The sequence below is a fragment of the Tupaia chinensis genome, unplaced genomic scaffold (genome assembly GCF_000334495.1).
Source record: "Tupaia chinensis unplaced genomic scaffold, TupChi_1.0 Scaffold000185_1, whole genome shotgun sequence".
NCBI lineage: Eukaryota > Metazoa > Chordata > Mammalia > Scandentia > Tupaiidae > Tupaia > Tupaia belangeri.
This window is the reverse complement of record NW_006159660.1, coordinates 776,830-804,828: the sequence shown is the minus strand read 5'-3', so window position 1 is coordinate 804,828 and position 27,999 is coordinate 776,830.

Here is a 27,999-nt window from a genome sequence, read left to right as displayed (position 1 = left end):
GAAGGCAATCGTTGAATTTGTCTGGAATCATAAAAGACCCTGTATTGCCAAAGCAATTCTGCACAAGAAAAGTGGAGTAGGAGGCATCTCACTCCCTGACTCCAAAATATATTACAAAGCTGTGATAGCCAAAAACAACATGGGATTGACACAAAAAAGACAAGTGGACCAATGGAAGACAACTTTTTGTTTTTGTCTTTGTTTTTTTTTGGGAAGATTTTGCTATAGGGTGCGTGCACTCACCAGAAAGACAGAGATAGACAAAAGCCAGAAATCACCCCCTCCAGGGGACATGGCAACACTGCAATCCCTTCTCCTCCATTCTCCTCTCAGTAGCTTGGGCACACAAGCACACGCGCCCAGCCTGGTTTAAGCCACTGGATCCGGGACTCGAACCGTGGTCCAGTGACATAGTCATTATGCTAACTGCTGGTCCCCAGCCAACTTACTTTTGACAAAAGGTACCAATCAATCCAATGGGAAAAAGAATACCTCTTTAGCAAATGTTGCTGGAAAAACTGGATATCCGCCTTCAGAAAGAGGAATCTGGACTGCTAACTCTCACTATTAACAAAAACCAATACAAAGTGGATCAAAGATCTAAACCTAATACCTCAAACTATAAAACTACTGATGGAAAACATTGGGGGAACTCTTGAGAACACTGGGATAGGTAAAGACTTCTAATGCTGCTGCTGCTGCTGCTGCTGCTACTACTACTACTGCTACTACTACTATTTCTCCTCTTCCTCCTTTTTATTAGAGACATTTTTTGCTATAGGATGTGTGTACTCACCAGAGAGACAGCAAGACATACAGAAAAACAGAAAGTGAGAAAACACCCCCAGGGGCCTGGCCACGTTGCAGTCCCTTCTTCTCCATTCTCCTTTCAGGATCTTGGGTATGCATGCACACACACCTGACATGAGTTTTCAGTCACCGGGTCTAGGACTTGAACCACAGTTGACTACATGGGAGTCCAAAGATGTAAACATATTGCCATCTGCTGTTCCTAGGCAAAGACTTCTTAAATAAGACTCCCAAAGCAAGGTAATAATTCCAAAAATAGGTAAGTGGAATTGAATCCAGTTAAGAAGTTTCTGCACAGCAAAGGACACAGTTTTTAGTGCGAATCGACAATCCTTGGAATGGGAAAATATTTTGGAAACTATGCCTTAGACAAGAGACTGATAACTAAAAAGAAGAAAAGAAAGAAAAAGAAAAGACACGTTTCCCTGTGAATACACAGGGAACTCAAGTGGCTCACCCCTCCCCTCCAGAAAATGATCAACCCAATTAAAAGATGGGAAAACGAACTAAACAAATGAATCTCTAAGGAAGACACGTGAACAACCAAAAAGTATATGAAAAAATGCTCAATATCCCTCATCATAAGGGACATGCAAATCAAAACCATAATGAGTTATCACCTAACTCCAGTCAAAATGGCTAAGATTTTATAAACAATAAATGATAAGTGCTTCTGAGGCACTAGTGAAAAAACTTTCCTGTGGTTGGAATGTAAACTAGACCAGCCACTGTGGAGAACAATAGGGAGGTTCTTCAAAGATCTATAGATAGAATTACCATATAATCCAGCAATTCCACTCCTGAATATCTACTCAAAGGATAGGAGAATGCTCAGTTGAAAGAGTGCTTGCACATCTATGTTTATTACAGCATAATTCACAATTGCTAAGTCATGGAAACAACCCAAATGTCCACAAACAGATAAATGGATTGAAAAAGTGTAGCACATATACTCTATGGAATATTTCTCAGCCATTAAAAAAATAAATAAATAAATAAAAACAGGATTCTGGTATTTGATAGAAAGTCAGCAAATATGGAAGATTTACTATTGAGTGAAGCAAACCAGACTATGCAAGAGAGACAGTGTATGTCTCAACTTAATATACACTGACTATCTGCACTCTATGGCAGAAGCTGAAAGATTAGAGGATATAGAAGCAAGAAAAATGGTTCCGATTCTGGAAGACAGTGTGGGAAGAGTGTGGAAGAAGTGGGGGGGTGGTGAGGAAAGGAATCAAGGAGAAAATAGAGATGCAAGACATTTATGGAACACAGACATGCATCATGATCGGTTGATGATAATGTTTGTAGTATCTTCAGCTTGACTGGTGTGAAGTATATTCCTGTTGGGTAAATTCACTTTACAAACTGTAGTGATATAGTGACTGAATGTATAAAATAAAATAAAATTTAATTAAATTTCAAAAGAAAAATATAATGAAGACTGGTCAGCAGGTGGTGTGGTGGTTAAAGCACTGGATGCCACATGGTTCAGTGACTTGAGAGACATGCCAGGCACGTGTGCTGCATGCCCCAAATCCTGAGAGGACAGCACAGCTCATGGGATTGTGGCATGGGCTTGTCTCTGCAGTGGGTAATTTCTTGCTCTTCCCTTCTTGTTTCTTTCTAATGAGAACACAGGTCCTATAACAAAACTTTTAAAAAAATAATAAAAAAAGGGAAAAGAAAAGAAAGAAAAGGAAAAAAAGACACACATTTCAAAATTATTTCCCTTTCACCCTTTCACTCCCCATTATTCCCATCATATTTATGCTCTTTCTTCTCTGGAATATTTCATAATTAATGTGATTTTCATTTTTTATTGAATCTCTATATTCCCTCTTTCTCCTCTTGGTTAGTATGGATATCTTTGTGTTAAGTATTAGACTTTAGCAGAGTCACTATCTTGTCCTTGTTTTTCCCCCAAAGCAGCTAGCACAGTGCTGTACTGACACAGGGTCTTAATAAAAAATTGATTGTTTCATTAAACTGAATGCTTGTACAACAAGGACAATCCATTTCCTCTCTCTCTGCAAGACAATACAGAAATTACTGATTATCAGAGGCTCCCTTATTGCTGAACATTTATTCCAGACAAAATATTAAAGCCTCAAGTGCAAAAGTCGCACTGGATTAATGCTCATTCTTATATTATGTGTCAGGAGTTATTTGAGCCAGCTGCAGTATGTTGACTTTTGACCTACTTTCCATTCTTCAAATAAGATGAGGAGTGAAGCTCTGTAGACACACAATAACATTCTTTCGCTCTTTGCACAACCAAATATCAGCACTACTAAAATAAATAAATAAGTAAAATAGAAATAAAATCTCACTGGTTGAAAGGCCATTAAGTTCAGAATCTTTTCTTTAAAAAACAATCCTTTTTCTTCCTGTAGGAAAATTCTCAAGGCAGTACATTTTCACACAAAATTTGACAACAAAAGTTATGAGTTGAAAGTTGAAATGAATGGAATTTTTTAAAAGACTATGGAAACCGGAGGTGGGAATGGACGTTTAAACTAAATAAAAAAGAAATGGCAAATAAAACAAATCAATACTATGCTCCTGATATTTTTCCTTTGAAGAACTGTAGAATATTGAATTATTTTCTACTTTCCCTGAAATGACTGTGAACTCTAGAATCACAGGGAATGTGTCCTGCCACATTTTAACTGGTATCACTGACATGTTTGATAATTTCAGCAAACATTCATTCTTGATTACTTGATATATCAACTTGTTTTTGTGTAAATCATTAAGGACCTTATAAAGGAGAAATTTCCATTTCAGATTAAAATATTGCTCTAGGGTACAAACCCTTATAATAAGTTTACTCTAATTTTAATTAATAAAAGACCTAAACAAAATAAAGTAAGTAAAAAGTAAGTAAAAAGTATTCTTTTGACAACATGCAGCAAACAGTCTCTATATTTTTTCCCTTTTCATCTTATTTTGTAACATCTATATTATTGTTACAAGGTAACTATCAAATTTGGCTGCCTAAAAGAGTAAAATAAGACTGCCCTTTTAAAATATTTTTATTTCTACTAGATAAATACTACAGAAGCATGCAAAATAAAGGAAAAAAATATATAATCCAAGTGAGAATTTAGTTCATGTAGGATTTTTAAAAAATTAATTTATAATCCCAAAGTCTCTGACTCATAGACTTCAATAATTTTGTAAATTAATTAATTTAGCTACTACTAGTACAGTCTAGTACCAGTATGTCTTTGAAAGGGCACTGCTTTTTAAACAACTTTTAGAAATTAATAGTTTCACAGACTGATCTGCAATTTCAGGATGAAATTACACAAAGCACTTATTTTTGCTATTTTTGTAGAATCCTGTTAACATTTTAACCAATTCTCTTTGACCCAGAGGCTAAAATCATTAATTAGATATGTAGGATGCATATACTTTTCTTAAAAGTGTTACTGGGGCCAGGGCAGCAAGTGTGGTGGTTAAGGATCTAGACTCCCACATGGACAAAAACGGTTCAAGTCCTGGACCTGGAGACTTGCTTTCTCACTTTCTCTGTATCTTTCTCTCTCTTTCTTTCAATAATAATAAATAAAATTGAATAAATAATTAAAAAAAAACTATTGGTACAGGGACCAGCAGATAGCATAATGGTAACATCTTTGGACTCCCATATAGTCAACTATGGTTCAAGTCCTAGACCCGATGACTTAAAATTCATATTGGGTGTGTATATGTGCATGCCCAAGATCCCGAGAGGAGAATGGAAGAGAAGGGATTGTGGTGTGGCCACTCTCCTGGGGGCGATTTCTCTCTTTCTGTCTCGCTGCCTCTGTTTCTCTGGTGAGCACACATGCCCTATAGCAAAAATATCTCTTAAAAAAAAGCTATTGGTAGAGAAATATTTGAAAACATGGAAAGTTCCCTAGACATTTCAAAGTTGTGTATTTCCAAGTTATATTGGATTGTCTGAAAATTCATGATGCATTTTTGCATAGAAAAAAATATATCATGACTTTTCTGACAACTGAGTTCATTATTAGCCAGTGTGTGAAGGTTTTTTTCATCTGTTTCACGTGGATTCAAAACTTCTGTGGAAAAATGGAATTAAAGTATAAGTTTATTTTGTTGCAAAAATGTATTGAAATTCATACACAGGTTTTTATAACCCATGTTTTCCAAGAACTTTTTTTTTTCTTTGAGAGATTTTTGCTATAGGGCACTCACCAGAAAGACAGAGGGACAGAAAGTAAGAAATAACCCCCCCAGGGTGGATGGCCATGCCGCAGCCCCTTCTCCATTCCCCTCTCAGCATCTTGGGTGTGCACGCACATGAGTTTAAGCCACCAAGTCCAGTATCCGAACCATAGTCAACTATGTGGGAGTCCAGCGACATAGCTATATCGCCAACTGCTAGTTCCTCTAAGAACTTTTTGAAGATCCTTTGTCTTCAAAATGTGACAGAGGAAATATGAAATATTACAAAAATAGTTTTGGATTTTACTTTCTTTTAAGGATCTTTCATCATCCCTTCATTGATTGGTTTACTCACTCACAGACTCAACAAACATATATAAGCTGCTAAACAAGTGTTTAGCACTTAGGGAACAGTGGTTTGCAAAAAGAGACTCGATTCTTTTCTCATTGAGTTTCTAGAGTTAAGAATAGTAGAGGAACTAGGTAGCAATTAGATTGTCAAGGAGATAATTGTAGAATTACTACTAGGATGTGGTTCTATTTAAAATTGTGTGTTAGCCTAAGAGAAGGCTTCCTTGAAGATATAATATTTGACCTGAAATATGAAGGCTCCATAATTTTAACCAAGTTAAAGATGGAAGGGGGAAGAGCACACCAGGAAGAGGGGGTGGCGTACATTCTGTCATTCATATGTTCTATACTATGTGTGACACTGAACAAATTACAGGTGCTATTCCAGGCACTGGGGAATCAGCCACAGTGAGACATGTAGAATGGTTCTGAAGTGGAAAGACATGGATATTTTAGCAAGTAAAAGATCAGCAGGCTTGGAGAAAGGGCTGGAGGAAGAGAGATAGGCTTTGGAACCTAGCTCAGAGGCAGAAGAAGGAATAGACGGTCTTGTAGGCATCAATCTCATCCCAGAAAGAATGTGTATCCATGGAAAAAAATCTAAGCAGAAGTTTAGGGGTGTCATGATGCAGTCACATTGTTTCAGAAATTACCTTAGTCCCTATCTGGAAAAGATTTGCAGAGGCATTTCTTTTCCAAGTTTATTTATTCATTGAGAGAGAGAAAAAAAGAGTCATGATCTTTCCCCTAGCCAGTCAGGATCTCAGGCACTCTATGGGGGTGGGATTGGGGCAGTGTGTTTGGTTGACTGAGCTCCTGAACCCAGAGCCTTTGCACATTGTATGCAGCATTGCACAGTGACATTTCTCCTGCCCATGCCATCCTGGCCAGGCCTGTACACCCAATTTTGAAACCCTTTCCAGGTTGATCAGTCCTTGAGGAAACCCCTGACTTTTATTATCCAGAGGGACCATTAATAAATATACACATAAGGACTGTATTCATTCTACAATACTTAATCCTTTAGAACTGCCCAGTAGCTCCTCTTCATAAAAGTTTGTCTGTCTGTCTGTCTGTCTTTCTTTCATTCTGTCTTCTTTTTCTTTTCTTTTCTTTCTTTTTTTTTTTAAGGTTTTTGCCATAAAATATGTGTTGTTTACTTGGATAAATGGGAGAGTCATGGGGAACTGGAAGTTGAATGACAAAGTATGTGGTTTGATCTAAACAATGTGTATTTGTGAGCACACACATGCAATTCATAAAAAGAATACATCTGTTTCCTTAATTTACCTTCATGCTTTCTTTCCGGTAAGGATTTGAGCTGACTGAAGATGTGTTTACCATTTTGATTAGACTGGTACATGTTCATTCCTTTAACATATTTTAAATGGGCTTTCATATTTGCATTCGCCTGAGTTTATTTTTTATCATGACAAGTTGGTGGTAGCATTATTTGGCTGTCAAAATGGGCTATGATGATGTGTGTTAAAACAACAAGGAATTATTAAGAAGTTATGCATGTACTCTGTTAGGAGCTTGTGTAGCACTCATAGCTTTTTATCAGATGTAGCATTCATCTTTTAAAGATTCAGCAAGCTATATACACACATCAAGCAGCCAATAGTTTTCCATGCACAATGTTTTTTTCCTCTTCTGCCTTAAAAAGGAGTTCACTATGTCTCAGACACAGGGTGTATAGACACAGCTGTATAGACACAGGATGCATTCTTTTGTGGGAGAATCAAACATTTTACTGTGTCCTTCTCTCTGAATATAGCTAACTTCTATAGCATAAATGTGGGCTCAACAGCATGTTTTCTAGAGCAAGACTTTGTACAATGCTCTCCGTCAGTTGTCTGTAGAATTGAGAAATGGAGCCACAGGTGCAGTGTCAAAAGATTATGATTGTGGCAATGAAATTTTACAATGTAATTTTCAACAAAAGAAGCAAAAATATTTCTTTACCCAGTAGCATGAAATCAGATCCCGCATGAGAAAAGAGGTAGAGCACAGGAGCAGGCTGCATGGGTTTCAATCCTGTCTCTGCTGTTTACCACCTATAGGACTCTGACCAAGGTACTTTGCTTGTGTCTTAGTGATCTGGAGCCTGCAGTAGCTACAATAGTAGCATCTGCCTCATCAACTTCTGGTGAAGACAGAATGAGACAGAGAATGTGACGTTCTTAGTTATGTATCTGGCATGTTGTAAGGGCTAAAAAAATAATTAATAGTAATGACATCACACAAATTGTGTAAACTCTATCACTGAAAGTAGTAAAAGCACCGACTCTTTAAGACACAGTCCTTGTGGGAAATGTTACTTAGGTCTCGAGTGTTTGCTTACAAATTCTCTGAGTGACAGCTCCAGGGAGAAAAAAAGATACAGAGAGAGATTGACTTATGAAATTCAAATAAGTGGCATTTCAAACCACTGTTTAGTTCTTCATCACTGAGAAACAGCTTACTTTTGCATATTTAAAAGATGAAGGAAAATACATACATATTAATTTTAAATTAGGCTTTCTAATGGGGCTAGAACTTTCAAGTGATTTCCAATGGTGGGAAAATGAAGAATTCACGCTCAAGTGAACCCCTTAGTGTTTCAGGCAAGAATAAATTAATTATAACAATTGAAGGTATACCCAAAGCTCTTCACATTTTGAAGAAAAGACTGTGGGTAAACTCAAAACAGCGGATGCTAAAATAGATACAATGATCATATTTTTGCTCGCTGGTTTACTATTGGTGAGATTTTTAAGATATCTGTTATATTTTTGTTTCTTGTAACAGTGAAGTTACTAATAGGAAAGTAAAAGAGAGATATACTACTATTTAAAGATACAGATTGTTGTTGATATTCCACCCAAAATTGCTATCTAAGGAGTTCACTTTACTGGAGTCTAGCAAATCCACTTAATACTTTTTCTTTCCCTAAAATGCCACTCAGGCAGTGTTCTGCACTAGACTTGTCTGCATTAGTAACTAAATCATAAGATGATGTTTACATCTCTAAGTTCAATGAACTTCAGTCTTTCAACTTCTTTAGATCTATTTGTAGTGAACCTATGGAGGATTTGAACACTGTGGAGGTGGGTGTACTGTACTTTATCATCATGTACTAATGTACCCTGCTTGGAATTCTCTTCCTCTTCTAGCTCGGTAAATCTGACTTTATCCCCTGTGCTCTATATCAAGTATTTCCTCATCCATGAAGCCTTTCAAGCATTGTCTGATACTAATCATAATAGTCATAATGTTTTGGTGGTTATTATATTACCACTAATACCGTGATTTGTGTTACTACCCACTAACATCACTATATTGTCATCTTCAGTAATATTCTTGAATGCCAAGCTCTCTGTGAAAGACCTTTAGCTCATCAATTTATTTGATCATCTTAATATAGTGTTATTATTATTAGTTTTTATTTATGCATGAGAAACCAAATCTTGGAAAGTTTAAACACCCAGCCAAGTTCACACTATAAATAAATGATGAACCCAGACTTTAATTCCAGGCAAATTAACTCTAAAAATAGAATTTCTTAACCCCTCTGCTTTACTACTCAGTGTTACAATTTGAATATTAGCTAAGTAACTTTTAGTTTTCTGTTTTATCTCCTTCCATGGAAATTTCATTACGATCGAGACTTTTATTTTCTTCAAATGTCTTTCTCCCTTTCTTTATTAAAATTGGAATCTTTGAATTTTAACTCAGTACACAGTCATCAAAAATAAAGACCCTAGGGACCAGCAGGTAGCGTGGTGGTTAAGGTGCTTCACTCCCACATGATCGAACGTAGTTTGATTCCCAAACCCAGCAGCTTGAAACTCAAACTGGGCACTGTGTGTGTGTCCAAAATCCCAGGAGGAGAATATAGAAGAGAGGATTGTGGCATGGTCATCCCCCCCTATGGGGCAATTTCTCACTTTCCCTGTCACTGTCTCTCTCCATCTCTCTGGGGAGTGTACACGCCCTAGGCAAAAACCTTAAAAATAAATAAAGACCTTATATGTAATAGAGTTTTTCTATGCACCCATGTTATTAATTCTAGCTAATGGAATGTGAATAGAAATTTTCCCTGGAAAAGAGCAGGTTTGTCATCCTTTGATCTTCTTTTATTCTCCTAGCTGGATTTGGATTCTGGGACTGATACTGGATCAGCCATTTTAGGTCATGACATGGAGACCATATGCTGACAATGGTTAAGGGGTAATACAGGAAGAGTCTGGGTGCCTGACACTGGACCACCACTCACCAACCCTACATCAACTCTTTCCTTACTTGTTTCATTAGAGAAAGAATGCATTTCTGTTGTATACCTATTTCAGGTTGTTTTTTTTTTTTTCTATTAAAACCTACCTAATCCTACCTAGTCCTGCAGTCTTAGAGGGCAGAGAGAGTATTGTAGAAATAAGAATACTCCTAACATGTTTAAAAAGGACTTAATAAATATCAAATTGCTTTATGGTAATTATAGATTTCCAAATATGTCCAAGGGCTGTCATGAAAATCACAGTCTATTATATATAATCTAAACTGGTACTATATTTAAAACCCTCAGAATTAGACAGTTTGTTGGGCTAAGTTTTATTTTATAGCCAATCCAGCCACTTCTTCTATATTAGCACAGAGGAGAGTTGATGTACAATGTTATTATACATAGTTGGTCACATTCTCAGTACTGACAGAACAAGGAAAAAAAAAGCTATATTTTAAAAAATAAGATTCCCCTTTGGAATTACTGTCATCTCTTATTATGGCAATCTTAACCTGAATTGTTAAAGAATCTATCAGCAATTACTATACAAATCCTCATTCTAACAATCATACACATTTTTGTTCACTTAATTGAGGTTCTTATAATGCAGAATTACAAAAATAGTATTCTGGAAGTTAGTACAAACCAACCCAAGGGGAAAACCAGTCAAGAATTGCTTACCAGCAAGGGCTATCAGTGATATAGAACCGATATGTTAAACAGGAGAAGAAAATGAACCATAAAATTATTTAAGAGTCAGCCCTACAAATTTTGGGGTTGCTTTTGCCTCAGAAACATTGTCTAATTCATTACTTTCTCAGAATACATGGCTATCTTGTGGTAGAATAAAATAATAAAAACATTCATTTCCAGTTCCTTCTTTTATGTACAAACTCAGTCTTTCAATAAGATTTCAAGACCCTACCATGAGCTAGGCACTACTCTATATCTGGTGATATAGGAATAAACAATTACTGACAGAAGTCATGCCTTCTGGGAGTTTATTTTCTTATGGAGGAGGACAAACAATAGCCATTAGCAATTGAAAATCATCTTCAGTTTGTTTGTTTTAAAAATGGTGATTTACATAACAAAACATTGAGATTGAAAGCAATTAGAAACCAGGGAAGATGGGGATCAAATTGCTCTGAGGATGTGTCATTTGACTTGGTACCTAGAAGAGAAGATATTTCACCCACAGGACAGATGGGGGAAGGACCTTGAACAGGCAGAGGAGACAAAAATGCACAGACCTTGGATTGGAACAAGTTTCATTGACTCAAGATGGAACATAACCTCAAAGTATGGAGCGGAGTAGAAATTGGGATAGTGACTAGTGCTAAGATCAGAGGGGAGGCAGGACTGGTGAAGGACAATGGTGAGATGTTCGGATCTTATCCTAAATTCTTTCAGCAGAAGAGATGGTAGAGGAGACTATTTTATTTTAAAAACCTATTGTCCTTTATAGGTTTTTTGGGTTTTTTTTTGTTTGTTTGTTTTGTTTTTGCAATAGGGCATATGTGCTCCCAGGAGAGAGAGAGAGAGAGAGAAAGAAACATGGGGAGGGAAAGTGAAAAATCACTCCCACCCCCACTCCCACTGAGGATGGCTATGTCACAGTCCCTCTTCATACATTCTCCTCCTGAGATTTTAGGCATGCACTCATGCACACGTGCCCTGAATGATTTTCAAACCACCAGTTCTGAGACTCAAACCACTGTCAGCCATGTAGGAATCCAGGCCATAACCACCACGCCACCTGCTAGCCCAAACTATTTATAACTTGTTAACTTAAATAGATTTTTAGGGTATGAACTCCTAAATTCTCATATCCATATAATTTAAGTGACCAGCATTGCCAGAAATCATTTAGTTTTTCACTAGTGCTTGTGTTAATGGGAATATGGAGGCTGAAATAAGTTATGAAGTCTTATGACTTCTGATGAATCATGACTCTCACTCAGTGATGAATCTCTTTTTATTCATACTGAAAATATACAGAAAAGGCAAACATGGTCACACCTGTCAGTAATATATTAAGTTGATTAAAAATTGATTTTTAATTTTAGATCTGCATTTTGATTTAATATTTCAAATTTGCCTTTTACTGTTTATTCCTCTGTATACCATTTTTTAAGCTGTCTTTGAAAGCCTGTAGTCAACTCTTAAACACACAAATAAATATGAGCACATGAAGAAACAGTAACACCAAATTGTACATTTGTGAAAACATTCCAAGATTGTTTGCAAAGGCTGTAAAGTGTATTCTTCCCAGTGGACTTATCTCATGGAATTAAGCATAAGAAGCAGTTTCCCCATTTTATCTATGGTCTCTAATTCAGAGACAGTAAACACAGACACAGGTGGCCTGCTCCTAAAAGAACAGACATCACAGGTCAACTCGTTCCTATTTAGTCCTGCCTCAACCTCAGAATCCTTTTCATTATCTTGTTCTAGTCAGCGCTGCTCATCAACATGTTAGCAAGATAATCTAGTCCATCAGTTTGGCCTGGCTTTAAACGTCAGAGAGCAAAGAAGATTGACATTCTTTGTACGTGTGAACATCTTCTCATTTCGCTCATGTCTTACAGTTGGGGGTAACTTAGAAAGAATGCAGATGTTGGAGTTAAATAGAAATAGTCTTGAACCCGGATAACATGTTTATATTGAGCAGGCTGCACCTTTCTTTTCTTGAGTATTAAATGAGAATGACGTTTTCTTCATGTGTTTCAGAGGATGATAAATCAAATGCTTGATACAGAGGAGATGCTTAACAGATATTCCATATTTTTCCTAAAGACCTAATTATATCTTGATCTCAGAAGTCTAAGAAATTTTTATTCTCAGTAGGAATCCTTTCCACTCCCATTGCTGTGAGAAGAGTGTCTGCACTCTTATTTAAAGGAACATTCAAAGGGAACTACACCCACAACACACACACACACACACATACACACACACATTTACACATACACAAAAATAAATACCTCCCACGCATATTCATACATACACACACAAACACTTACATGTGCATAACACACATGTACATACACATGAATATATATGTGTATGTGTGTATGTGTGTGTGTATATATATATATATATACACACTCCATACACATAGGTATCAGGCTTATTTGTTATGCTTTCAAGTCAGAACTTTATTGCTTTGGTCTTAAGGTCTTTATAAAACTTGTCAAGGCTAAGTGATCTTTAACTTCTAATGAAGAGAGAAGAAGAAACAAGAAAAGATGTCTAAATAAAGTGTTATCACTTTAGGTTAAGAGTAAACAAAAAAATGAAAAGATTTTGAGACTGCCATATTTTTGTAAACATTAAATATTTAGTTTTGTGACATATTATTATGTGTCACATATAATATGTCCCAAAATAAGACTACAACATAAATAACTGAGTATAAAAAATTATCTATTTTTAATGTGGGTTTATATTAAAGAGGAATTACAAATTTGGGAAAAAAAATCAATGATAATTTCATTTCTAAATTGCCTTTTTGTACTGGGATAATATTCTTACGTAATTTATATAATGTTTAAGAAGGATCTTCAATAGTTAAGGCCATATTCAAAACAACCCTTCTTTCTGTGTTTCCTATACCTAAGAAGTTACCATTTCATTCCTTTAGAAGCTCTCAAACTTAATAGTGAGTATGACATCTGAAAAGCACAAATCCCCATCCTCATATCAAGAAATTCTAGATACGAGGGATTGTGATAGAGTGAGGTAGAGAAAAGACCTCATATCAATAATTCTAGAATTTGAGGAGCATATGGGTAATTCCAAAAAAATGTCATTTTATTTGTTTTTAGTCACATTGTTTTATTTGTTTTAAAATTTCAAAAGTATTAAAGGATGATGTAGGAATCCCTCTTCTAAGGAATGGGTTAAAAATTGATTTAGAAACTCAGCTCATCAAAAGGGTACCACAAATTTTATTTATTTTTGAGCTCTCAGTTTACTGCTGGCTAGTCAATAAATGTTTGTTGAATAAATGAATAATATGAATGAAATTTTACCTTTTAAAAATGAAATGACTGCTCTCCACATGAAATATAAATACAGAAAGATAACTCTACAGATTTTAATTTCCCTCTAGACTCTCAAACGGCAACAGCTGTTTTATATAGTACAGGACTCTTGCTCTTACTCACTAACTCTGACCCTGAAAATGTTGGTTACATATAGTTGGGTTCTCTAATAGTTCATAATGACCCTGTTCTCTGAGCAGAACTAATCAGTGATTTGGAATCAAGTCGGCAATTCTAAAATGAGACATTGCTCACATTGATTCTTTTGCAGTCATCACCTTTGCTTTCAAGAAGACAATTGGAATATGTTAGCTTCAATATTATGAATAAACTTTCAAACCATGAGGTATGATGCTGGTGACCTATTGTGTTGTTAATTTCTTAACTCCTAGTGCCAAGTATTTGCAATGAAAATGTAAATATTACACTGGGAAACATAATTCCATTTAAATCGATAATGGATAAATGTTTTTGTTTTGTTTGCTTTTTATCTCCCTTCAATAGTTTAAAGTCACATGAGTTCTCTACCTATACTGTGTTTTAAAATTTCCTGTCAAAAAATGTATAATAGTCATCATGTTGAATGATGGAGCATATTAAACGCTTGAAAAGGCATTTTAAAAAATATTGATAGTGAGACCAGCAGATGGCGTAATGGCTACATTGCTGGACTTCCATGTGGCCGACCATGGACCTGGTGGCTTAAATTCATGCTGGGCATGTGTGCGTGCATGTTCAAGATCCCAAGAGGAGAATGGAGGAGAAGGGATTGCAGCATGGCCATCCCCCCTGGGGGTATGATTTCTCATTTTCTGTCTCTCTGTCTCTCTGTCTTTCTGGCTAGCACCGAGCCCTTTAGCAAAAACCTTTCAAAAAAAAAATTGATAGTTATTTTTTTTGTAGGCAAGAAACTATGCTCTTCCATAAATTGGTTGTAGAAAATGTTTGAACTTCCTAGTTCAACTACAGAGTGCAAGGGTTTGAGGCCATGAAATAATAGTCATGGGGACCAGATAGTAGCATTGCATCAGACCATCTCTTGAGCAACTTGCAACTCAGTTTCCAAACCATTAACTTACAGACCCAGGCTGCTATTTGGAGGGCTAAGCAGGTGAAAGAACTTAACTGCCAGAATGCAAATTCACTATCATGAATTATTTTTAAAATGAATAAATAAAACATATAATTTATGGCCATTGGGTCAGAAAACTGTTGCTTCATAATGGATAGATATTTAAAATTAGTTATATATTTTTAACTATTACAAATTCTATATCAAAGACAGCCTAGGTACTAGAATAATGTTAATAAATGATTTCTTAGTGAAAAAATTGATCCATAGGAAACCAATCTAAAAATATATACTAAGTCCTGGTACCTATCTCTCTTGAGCAAAGTTTGATCTCACATACAACACAATTAATATTCTTACTCTTTCTTTCTCATTAATTTAAATGATTTCGAGCTAATCATCTATAATTTGAAATAAGTGAAAGTAATTATGGAGTTTCTTTCTATTTAATTCAGAAACTGAATTTTCTATAAATCCTTATAGTATGTTTAGGTAAGAGCTAAATCAGTATATATATTCTCTCTCTTTGAAAACCAAAGATCAACAACACCTATTACCCCGTCAATGTAAGGATATGAAACATTGAAGTAAGACAGTGGCACAGGAGGTAAAACTAGGCTACTCTGCAGAGGTAGACTCACATGGGAAGGTTCTTGGTTCACATCTATATATTTTATTTTGAAATAATATACAAAGAATCTCCATAAAGTTCATAGAAATGTATATTATAACAAAACTATATATGAATTTTCAGTATTTTTGACCCAAAATAAACTTTCTAGAAAAGTTCTTGCCGTAGGGTACATGCACTTGCCAAGGAGAGAGACAGAGAGAAAGAGAGACAGAGACAGAGAAAAAGTGAGAAATCATCCCCCAGAGGGGATGGCCACACCACAAACATTCTCCTCCTCTCTCCTCTTGGGATTTTGGGCATGCATGTGCACACACCCAGTGTGAGTCTCAAATTGCCTAGTCTGAGACTTGAACTATGAAACTGGACTGTGTGGGATCCAGTGGCTTAACCTCCACACCATTTGCTGGCCTAATAAACTTATACTTGAATTCCATTTTTCTGTGGACTTTTTGAACTCCCCTCATATTTCTTCATTTATTTATTTTTTCTCATTAAAACCTATCTGTAAGTATAATGGTCTATTACTTTGTTTTCGATGGTCACAAGGCATGTGTGCCTTCATGAGATAGACAGAGGGGAGGTTAGAAAGTATTCCACAATGGGATGTGGTCAGGTTAGAATTCTTTGCCCATTTCTTCATCCTGTGTGAATTTGGAACTTATGTGCACATGTAACTAGCATGTTTTCAAGCTACTGTTGCCAGGATTCAAACCAAAGTCAGCTATCTGAGATCCATAGTTCAAATATTCAGAATATTTGAATAAGACTATCATGTTAACTTGAAATCTTAGTAGAGTGTTTTAGAAGATTTTGAGAACTTGCCAAACTCAGACTTGGCACCATTGCCTTGGACTGAACTCATTGCCAATTACCTTCATCACACAGTCCTCCAAAAGCAGATAGGAAGGAAGCAAAGGTGTGATCCACATCACAAGTCACAGTTGTAGTCATTTTATGAAAATCTTCTCTTTGGGCAAATATTAGCAATTTACCTGGGAATATCTTTCACGAGATTTAATTTGCCTTTGAAAAGCATCTCATCAACTCATGAAAGAATTCTCTTCAAAAGGGTATCATGAGCAAAATCACTGACACAAGGTTTTAAAAGTGTTTTAGAAATACAAATTGTGTTGTGCTTATCATTGTTCTTTGATCACTCTTTAGCCTGCAGGATTGTAAGTGACAGAAACTGTCTTGATTATATTCCATAATGAGACTATGTGAGAAATATTACTGATACTTCTAGTTGAAATAACCTGTACATGAAATTGGCTACATTTATTCCAAAAGGCATATGCGTGTACTATACATAACTAATGTTTCAAAAACTGTTGCCTGTCACCTTTCTTAGTACTGACTTTCTTCTTTATTATATTACAATGCATTGTAATTCAAAGTTGTATAATGGCTTAATTTTGAAAAAAAAAGAAAATGTCCTCCAACAGTCTAGTTTTTAGCTCCACTTTTGAATGTTAAATATACAGACAACATACTCATTTATGAATATTGCGAAGAAGATGTATAATGAAGACATACGGTGAATAACTACAAAACTCATAAAAATGTAGTACTTATTAAAAGTAGAAGTTTTTTTCTTTTATTTGTTTCTATTTTGTTTTTGCCCATTTACAGTGAAATGGGGAACACTTATTTCAAAATCACAGTGCTGAGGTTGATTCATTAAGTGGTTTGCTTTTTTTTTTCAATCAAATATCTATAAAATCAAATACAGTTAGTAACATGTACAAAGGTTGCTCTCTGAATTGGTTAATATCTTTATTCATTTTGATGTATTCCAGCCATTCTTAGTCAATAGCTCCCTCTTTAGACCTATGAGAGTTATCAACATTTATTTATGCCTTGGGAAGTAAAATTATAGGCTTTTATGTCGGTACCTGTTGAAATCTACACACTTTGATAATTTTGGAACACAAAATCCTACTTATGGAACAAATAAAGTCTTTAGAAATAAAGGATTGAAAATAAGTTATAAATTAAGTGCCAAGATTGGAGTAAAAGATATTTTTAAGTAGGTGAATTTGATAGTTTTAACAATTTTAATGGCAATGAAACCTAAACATTTAAGTACTATAATGTAGTTTCTTTAGTTTTTTTAAAAAAAATATTTAATTCCATTTGTTATTAGTATTTTTTAATTTGATCAGACACAGAGAGAGAGAAACAAGGAAAGCGAGAAAGCAAGCCACCAGGTCCAGAACTCGAACCACTGTTGGCCATGTGGGAATCCAACACCTTTAATCACCACACCACTTGCTGCCCCCTTGTAATGTACTTTCAACCCATCTCATGAATTAATATATCCATCTCTCTGTTTTATGTCTTATTTTTAAATTTGGTCATATTATGTTTTCTTATTTGTTAGCTTTCTTGTCATGTATACACTTTTCCTCTGCATGAGTGCAAATCAGCTAAGTTATATTTGCATTGTGGGAACCAGCAGTTAGCGTGATGGCTATGTCGCTGGACTCCCACGTAGTCAACCGCGGTTCATGTCCTGGACCCAGTGGCTTAAAGCTCACGCCGGGCGCGTGTGCGTGCGTGCCCAAAATCCCGAGAGGAGAATGGAGGAGAAGGGATTTCCGTGTGACCATCCCCCCTGGGGGGCGATTTCTCGTTTTCGATCTCTATGTCTCTGTCTCTCTGGCGAGCGCACGCGCCCTATAGCGAAAAAAAAAAAAAAAAAGTTATATTTGCATTGTGAGATTGGGTTAGCTTCCCAGATGTAGTTGTAGGTTTCTATTGTGAGTTGGAATATCTTTATAGTCTGAAGCCATTATTATGCTTTCCTCTCTCTCTTTTTCTCTCTTTCCTCTCTCTTTTTCTCTCCTTCTATCTCTGTATTTTGATCCTTAGGTGGCATGGTTCTTTTCCCCAAGGGAGAATTTGGTAGATTTGGGGGCCAGCAGGTGGTGTGGTGGTTAAAGGTACTGGACTCCCACATGGCTAACCATGGTTCAAGTCCTAGACCTGGCAGCTTTCTTTCTCACTTTTCCTCCCTCTCTTTCTCACTCTGTCCCTCTGTGATCAAATTAAAATAAAATAAGTCAATTAATAGAGTCAAATAAAATGATTCTTAAAAAAAGAAAGTTGGTACATTTTAGGGAATCTTTAAATATTTAAAAATTGCCACAGAAGCCCAAAAGAAAATAAAATAAAAATCAATATTCATTATACCAAAATACAGATATAACTACACTTACTTAATATTTAATATATTCCTTTGCTCTATTTTTATAGAGATGTGTAGGTTTATAAAATTAGAACAAAGATGAAAACGTGTTTTTTTATCTTTAAAAAAATCAATATAAGAAATTAATAATATATCATATATATTTTCTTCATGTAATTAAATATCTTTTTTAGAAAAAGCATTGGAAGTTTCTGAATAATATTTTATCAAATGCAGATACCAAACTGATTTAGACTTTATAATACATTTAGAATATTGCTGCAGTGATTGTCATTGCACCTAATGTCTTCGAATCGTTTTTTGATTATTTCCTGAGGCAGTTTCCTGGAAATGAAATGGTTGGGTGGAAGGACAGGACACCTCTGATATATTTCCAAGTAGATTTTCAGAGTGGTTGTACTAAGGGTTACTTCTAAAAGATATTCTGAGTGAAGTGATTTGAGATTGATCTTGTTAAGGTGTAATTTAACTTACCAACCCCTCCTGTCCACCCCCACATATGCATACCTTTGACCCCCCCTTGCACTACAAACATCTTATTGACTCTGTGTTTATGAACACCCTGCTGAAGGAGCATAACAAAGAGAGAAGACAGATCTCTCATTGAAGTCTGTAATAGGTATCCTGATGGCATTTAACTGAGGTATTTCCAGTTATTATTTAATTTGCATTTTAAAAGCATTTATTACAAGTTAATGAATCAATTGATACTCCAGGGAGCATTTAATAAGATTTATTGCCTTATAAAATTTATATGGCTCTCAGCTAAATAACCGAGATTATAATTATTAGCAATGGCATAATTACATTTGTGGTAATTCTAGAGATGACCAAAGATAGAGAATGTCTATAACTTTCTAAATTTTATATAGATATGAATGACTTTAAAATGTGGTTTTAAAATATAGTCATAACTTCAAAGCATCTGAATTTATTTAATTTGAAAGGAATAAAAAAATCTGTTAACTAAAAATATAAGTTCTCTATGATAGCAAAAGGGCAATGAATTGAATAGAAAAAGTCAAAATCTGGAAAGGTAAAAATGTCATGTTGACCAAGTAATTTGGCCACTGCTTCTGTCTTGCCATTAGAGATCTTCCCACTATTTTCATCTCTGGTTGACCTGCAGAGGATGAGCTACAAGGAGTAGAAATGGGAGAGCGGAGGAGAAGGGATTGCAGCATGGCCTTCTGTGCTAATGCGCCTCATGTCCAAAACCCCTCACTGACCAGCTCCCTGCAGCCCCATGACTCATCCTAGAAGAGACAGTAGAAGCTCATTCCACTGGACAGGTCTAATTTACTGATATGTAGAATCATGAGCAAATCAAGTGGCTATTGTCAATTTGTTTTAAAATCTCTTTGTCTCGGGACCAGCAGTTAGTGTAATGGCTATGTCCCGCGACTCCCACGTAGTTGACCGCAGTTCAAGTCCCAGACCTGGTGGCTTAAACTCAAGCCAGGTGCATGTGCGGGCGTGCCCAAGATCCCGAGAGGAGAATGGAGGAGAAGGGATTGCTGCATGGCCATTCCCCCTGGGGGGTGATTTCTCACTTTCTGTCTCTCTGTCTGTCTCTGTCTGTCTGGCAAATGCATGCACCCTATAGCTAAAACCTCTCAAAAAAAAAAATCTCTTTGTCTCCATTTTCTCACATATACGATGAATAAAATAACAGTACCTGTGTCCCAGTCAGGATTCTTACGGAAAATCTAATTTCAGTTTGCTTAAGGCAAATAAGAATATGACTCCAATAAGTAGGACTGATTCTTATCTGGATTCTGGAGTTATAAACTTCATTAGAATGTCCTTTCTCTACATCTACCAATGGCTCTCCTTGACATTGATATCATTGTTCTTTTCCATGAAGTGCTGAGATGTCTGCATGTCCATAATGTTTCATCAAAGTCCAGTGAAAGGGGAAAAACTCTCAGCAACACCTAAAATAGTTTTATTGGCTCTGATTAAGTTGTGTGCCTATCACATAGTTGAAGAAATAAAGTTTGAAAAATGGCCAAGCCTGAGTCATTTATTCAATCTTGGGCCTCAGTTTAGAAGTCAACCACTGAGGGCACAGAAGGTATCATAGAGGTTAAGGTACTGGACTCCCACATGGCTAACTGTGGTTCGAGTCTCAGATCCAGTGGCTTGAAAACTACGCTGGACATGCCTCCGTGCATGTCCAAAATTCTTTTTTTTTTTTGGAGAGATTTTCACTGTAGGGCGCGTGCGCTCGCCAGACAGACAGAGAGAGACTTAGAGACAGAAAGCGAGAAATCACCCCCCAGGGGTGATGGTCACGTCGCAATCCCTTCTCCTCCATTCTCCTCTCGGGATCTTGGGCACGCACGCACACGCGCCCGGCGTGAGTTTTAAGCCACCAGATCCGGGAGCACTCGCCAGAAAGATAGAAACAGAGAGACAGAGAGCAAGAAATCACCCCCCGGGGAGATGGCCACACTGCAATCCCTTCTCTTCCATTCTCCTCTTGGGATCTTGGGCATGCAGTCACAAGCACCTGGCATGAGTTTAAGCCGCCGGGTCCAGGACTCAAACCATGGTTGACTACATGGGAGTCCAGCGATATAGCCATTATGCTAACCGCTGGTCCCTGCATATCCAAAATTCTAAGAGGAGAGTGGAGAAGAAGGGATTGTGGCATGGCCATCCCCCTATAGGGTGATTCCTAACTTTTCCTATCTCTCTCTCTGGCGTGTACTTGCCCCATGACAGAACCCTGTGCCCCCCCAACCCCCCCAAAAAAAAGAAAATAGAAAGTCAGTCACTTAATGCAGAGACTAGTGGTGGAGGACAGGGTGAATATCCAGAGAAATATCAGAGTAATGCTTCCAGAAAAAGGTTGATAGAAACAATGAGCACCTCTGTTATTTACTTCATGCAGAATAGTTAAATGAGTCAGAGAGTGTGAATGTTTATTGCTGAGGATGTTACATAGTGAGAGCTCAATAAATAGCTGTAAACATTAATAGAAAAACACATACAAGAAGCACTCTACTGTTCCATATCTTGACTATGGTGGTATTCACAAAAATCTACACATGATAAAATAATAGAGAACTAAATATATGCTTTTGTGTACACACATTCATGCACATGAGTGTGTGAAAAACTGGTGAGATAAGTTTATTGAATTGTATCAGTGTCAGTTTCCTGCTTTGACAATGTCCTACAGTGTATTAAAGATATAACAATTGGGAGATTGAATGAGAGTATATATAATATCTCTGAATTATTTCTTACAACCACATGTAAATCTATAATTATCTCAAAATAAGTTTTTGGTTTGTTTGTTTGTTTACTTTTGGAGAGGATTTTGCTATAGGGCACGTGCACTTGCCAGACAGACAGAGAGAGACAGAGAGACAGAAAGCAAGAAATGACCCCCCAGGGGGATGGCCATGCTGCAGTCCCTTCTCCATTCTCCTCTTGGGATCTTGGACACGCATGCACGCACATGTGCCCAGCGTGAGTTTTAAGCCACTGCGTCTGGGATGCGAACCAAGGTCAACTACGTGGGAGTCCAGCGACATAGCTACATACACTAACTGCTGGTCCCATAAGTTGTATTTTTTAAGAATTATTTATTTTATTTTTATTATTACTTTTTAATTTGCCCAGAGAGACAGAGAAAAGGAAAGTGAGAAAGCAAACCACCAGTTGCAGGACTTAAACCATAGTCAGCCATGTGGAAATTCAGCATCTTAAGCACCACACCATCTGCTGGCTCCAAAAGTTTTTTTGTTTTGTTTGTTTGTTTGTTTGTTTTAAAGTATTCAGTGGGGCCAGCAGGTGGCTTGGTGATTTAAGTGCTAGACTCCCACATGAATAACTGCAGTTTGAGCCCCTGACCTGACGGTTTGAAAATCACTGGGTGCATGTGCATGGTTATGTCCAAGTCCCAGAAGAATGGAGAAGGGACTGTGGCATGGCCATCCTCCGTTGGGGTGATTTCTCACTTTCCCTTTCATTGTCTCTAGTGAGCACACATGCTCTATTACAAAAACCTAGAAAAATAAATAAATAAAAATTAAAATGCAGTAATGAAAGTATCAGGCACATAGTTAACATGAAGGGCAGTTATTATAATTATTATTATTTGAATGCTGAAGTAATTTTAACACCTTTTCTTAAAAATACAAAATTAATTTTTTTTAAAAAAAGTTTTTTTTTCCTTTGAGTATGTGTGCTTGCTGGAGAAAGACAGTGAGAGGGAAAGTAAGAAATCACACCAAATTGGGGATGGCCATGTCACAATCCCTTCTCTTTCTTTCCCCTTTTGGAATTTTGGGCACACATGCCCAGCATGATTTTCAAGCCACTAGGTCGAGGACTTGAACTGTAGTTTGCCATGTGGGTGTCCAGTGCTTTCACCAACATGCCACCTGCTGGCTCCAAAAACACAAACTTACTTTTAACCTCCTCTAAGTAGCTATCCTTGTTTCCTCCGTAGAAACTCATTTCTTTTTCCCCCTTTGGACTCTATTTCGGAGAATGTCGCTATCACACTTATCAGAAACACTTGAATATCAGTGTTCTTCATTTATGTCTCTGTAGCAATAAATTATGAGGTCCTGTAAGGCAAGGAACATGTTGTATGTATGTATGTATAAATTTATTCATTTATTCACTTACATTGTGTATCTATTCATATCTCATAGTCTTTTCCCATATTGGACTTTTAGTAGCATGTTAAGATTTGATTTTTGTGTGAGCATTCATTTTTCATGATTTTAATGATTATCAAAGTAAGAAATTAGATTTCCTAATTGTAGTTACACCAGAACTATTGCACAGTGGCTAATTTTTTTCTGAATTGGATTGTCTTTGGGAGTTTTCTTATCTATGTTCAAAGAGACTCTGAAGATAGGAGATATCCACTGAAAAAAGGCTTTATTTTACAGGTGCCTGGGGATCTGAGATTAGCTATTGAATGATCATCACAGCAGAGCTTCAATTCTCTTTTTATTTAGGTGTTGTGGGTTTCTGCCATAGAGATTTTAAGTAGAAAGGAGTTCATGATCTCCTCCTAAGAAGTTTGCAATTCAAGTGAATTTTTGGAAGCAATGAAAAAAAAAAAAAAAAGAGGCCAACTGAGTTTTTTAATAGAGGATTACTCTCCCAGAAGTCGACTATAATTCTCACATATATATAGGTCCACTGACCATGGCTGAGTGAACAGATAATAGCCTGTTTAGAAGCGTCCGCCTTTGTTCAGTGAAGGGCATTCAGTCCTCCCACCACTCAAGCCTTTTTTTTTTTTTTTGTTCATCACGCCCACCAAATAAGAGTGATGCCAAGTCCACAAATAGAAAGCAAGACTATTAACATATCAAGCGCTTCCAAGATCAAAATACTACATACAGCATGTGTGCTTTAATGGAAATTTAGAAGCAGAGGCAGCTGAAGACCGCATTGTGCGAGTTTCCAAGATAAAAGTGCAATTTCAATGAGAAAAGAAACTTTTAACACTCAAAGTAAAAATTGCTTCTTACGTTTAGTGCCAATTAATTTTCCATGTTCTAATATATATCATTCCCACACTACTTTTCCGAGGGAGATGAAGTACATGTTCTTCCATCTGAATTTCCTTTTGCCTAGGGGCATCTACCTGCTATGGTCTGGTTCCTGCTATAAACTGTCTTGAAAGTTGGTCATTTCATTTCTTTAAAACCCATCCCTCTTGGGGACTGGCATTTCTGACAGCCTTATCTGTTACCCCTTGGTTTTGCATTTCTTCAGTTGATGCCTTTGAAGCTAATATTATTGATCATCATGGTAGCACAGCTCATCATCCTGGGAAAAATGAGGTTACTGACTTCATTTCCTTTTGTCTAGCATATGCTTTGATGAGCTCATATATTTCTTCCCCTTTCTTTAGTGTTTCCTTTTTCTGCTCACCTTTCTGACACCTTTCTTATAGAGGAAGGGAAATACAATCTTAAGCATGAAGGGATAGGGGATTACAAAAGAAAAGTAAAATTTTAAGGCTTGAAAGTTTCACCATTTGTCCTAACAAAGGACTATATTAGTTTTCTATTTCTCTGTAATAAATTGCTACAAATTTAGTGACTTAAATCAACATGCATTTGTTATTGCACAGTTACCATGGGTGAGAGTTTAGGTATGACCTACTTGGATCCTCTGTTCAGGGTCTCAGAGGGCTGTCTCAAGGTGTCAGCTGGGGAAAAGGTGATGTTCTGGATTTTCTGCCAAGTTCACCCAAGAGATTGACAGAAATCAGTTTCTTTTGGTGGTAGGGCTGAGGTCCTCAGCTCAGGCCCAGCCAGTACCATCTTACTTTTGATGAACTCAAAGTCAGTTGATGAGTAACATAATTAGGGAATGATATCCCATCATAGTTCCAGGTTTCACCCCCCTCTTATGGGAAAGAGCTGCAGTCTGAGCATGGAAATTAAATGACAGGTCACCTTGGAATTCTGCCTTCCACAGGGGAAATGCCTGTCTTTCTCATCACTTCTTAGTGCTTAGAACTGGAAGTGGTACATGGCATGCAAACAATAAAAATTTACTCATAAATGAATCAGTCTTCTCATTTTTTCAATTATTATAGGAAATAAAATTTCAGATTCCTAGATATTGATTACTTAGCTTAGAGATGAATTTGTACTGACAAGTCTCCCAGTTTCTGATGTTGGCTTAGTATGAATATTTGATTTTTTGACTGGAGCTATTTAAACTCGGTGATATCTGGAATGATTAGTTAGGATATTTTTACAATTCATTTTTTTAAGGAAAAAAAAAAGCAGTGATTACTTTTTATTTTTTGAAACTGGCACCCCTCTTCAGGTGCAGATTTAGCTGTTGAATCACCAGAAACATAGGAGTGACTCCAGTGTTTGCAGGCTTGCATGCTGGCAGCTGACAGGTATACCATGTTTCTGAAAGCTGGCTCAGTATTTCCTAGTGCCTTATTTCTCATAACACTTGTGGCCCATCATGTAGGAACTAGTTTCTGCTTTCATAAACCATAGAAAGAATCAAGTGCTGAGTCCTAGTTCAGTTTTTGACAGTGCTGTGAGTTGCGGACTTCCTTTTATAGGACAGCTAAAGAGAAAGATTACATCAGGAAACAACATTTTTTTGTGAAAGATGCTTAGGGGATGCATGAATACTTGTATTTTTTTCATATTCAAAGATATTTTTTATACTTACATGTATATATATTACATTTTACATATTCAATTAAAAACATTTCATATTCCTATATTTTTACAGAGATAATTCATATACACATATTAATGTATTAGTATGAGTGTGTTATATAATTTAGAGAAGTGTAAGTCTCTCTAAAGATTTTGGGATTAAGGACCAGAGGATTGCATAATGGTTATGTTGTTGGACTCCCATGTAATCAACCATGGTTCAAGTCCCAGACCTAGTGGCTTGAACTTATGACGGCCCAAAAACATGAGATGAGAATAGAGGAGAAAGGATTACAGTGTGGCCATTCCCCCTGAGGTGAGTTCTCACTTTCTGTCTCTCTCTCTGGTGAGCACACACAGGCTATAGCAAAAATCTCTCTTAAAAAAAAAAAGATTTAAGGGATTAAGTTTAAAATGTAAACATCCTAGAATGGGACTCTTCATATAAATGCAGATTTGGGTAATTCCAGGCCACCCAGCTGAAGGAAGAATTCTTATGTCTTTAGAGACTATCTCAGGATTTTCTGGCCAGATTCTACCTCTTGCTGGAGGTAGATGCTGTTCCTAGCATTAAAAGCTCTCTTTAACCACCACCTTATGTGACATTGGCAATCACCCAGCATCCTTAAGCCTCAGATTCTCCCTCCATAAAGTAGGAGACAATGATAGCATTCTTGTTCAGAAAATAGTTGTAAGAATTAAATTAGAGCACAGGTACATGTAAAGTTCTTAGCATCTAACCTCCTTAAGCTCATTATATCCCACTTTCTGACCAGGCACTCACTCACTTAAGTGTTTGTAATTATTTATCATCACTAAGATAAAAGTACTAGGGAGAGCTGCTGGTGAAGTAGTTAAGGTGCTGGACTCCAACGTGGCCAGCCATGGTTCAAGTCCCAGACCAGGCAACTTGAAATTCATGCTGGGTGCATGTGCATGAGTGCTCAAACTCTCAAGAAGATAATGGAGGAGAAAGGACTGAGGCATGGCCATCACTTCTTGGGGGTCATTTCTTGCTTTCTGTCTCTCTGGCAAGTGCACACAACCTATAGCAAAAATCTCTCTCAAAAGAAAAAAAAAAAAAACAGATTAAAGTGCTTTGTAACTTGAGAACTGCTTTACATCTATGTTGACATATTCCTGAAACAGTACAGGAAAAGGACCTTAAAAAAGTTACCAACCACTCAGATCTTTTTGATATTAACATGTTCAGTTTAGCCTGTGGACCAAAGCACTAAGTGAGCTTACTCTCTCAGCTATGCCTTATGTTCACTCACATCTTTCTATTTACATTACCACACCCTATTCAAGCCAATACCATCTCTTGTTTTAGGAATAATGCTCAAAATAGCTCAACAGAACATATTAGAATGCAAAATTGGGTCCCTACTTATTCACTGAAGTGTTCTAAAGTTGTTTCAGTTGTTTAAATTGCCAAGAGTTTTCTATTTGATTTCCTTTTCACATGCTGTTTCCTCCACTACCTGAGTTAAAAAAAAAAAAAAAAAATCTCCTTTTCCTATCTACATAGACACCCTCACACTGCCTCTCTGGTTAACTAATTTTTTTAATCATCCTTCAGCTCAGTGTCTCATCCTAGGAGAAAACTGCTTTAATTGTCCCCATCTCCTACTACTTCAGAGGCGCCCCTTAAATATACCCTTGTAACCCACAGTACTTTCATTTTTATCACATTTAATCTAATTTTAATAAAAAATTTTCATTGTATATTTGTCTACTTTAAGCCACACCCACTTTTGCCCAGTCTCTTCCAAAGCTTTTCATAGTGCCTCTAATGACTAACATCTGCAAAATGGCTTTATTTTCTTTTGTTGTCCACTAATTGATTTAGAACAGGTCTGTTATTCAAACATCTTTAAACCTCAGATATAGCTATTCCTAAGGTCCCAGAGAATAAGTATAGATTATTTTATTTTTGTTTTTTCATACATTAGGTGCTTTTGAATGTTTTAAAATAAAGAATTAAGAAATAAAACAGAATAAATGTTGAGTTTATTAACTTTAAATTAAAATGAAACATTTTCCAGACCAGCCAGATGGTGTGGTGGTTAAGATGGCTAGATCCCACATGGCCAGCTGCATGGTTTGAGTCCCTGACCTGGGGGCTTGGAAAATACGCTAGGCATGAGTTGCATGCACGCCCAAAATCCCAAGAGGAAAATGAAGGAGGAGGGATTGTGGTGTGGCCATCCCCTCAGGGGGTGATTTCTCTCTTTTCCTTTCTCTT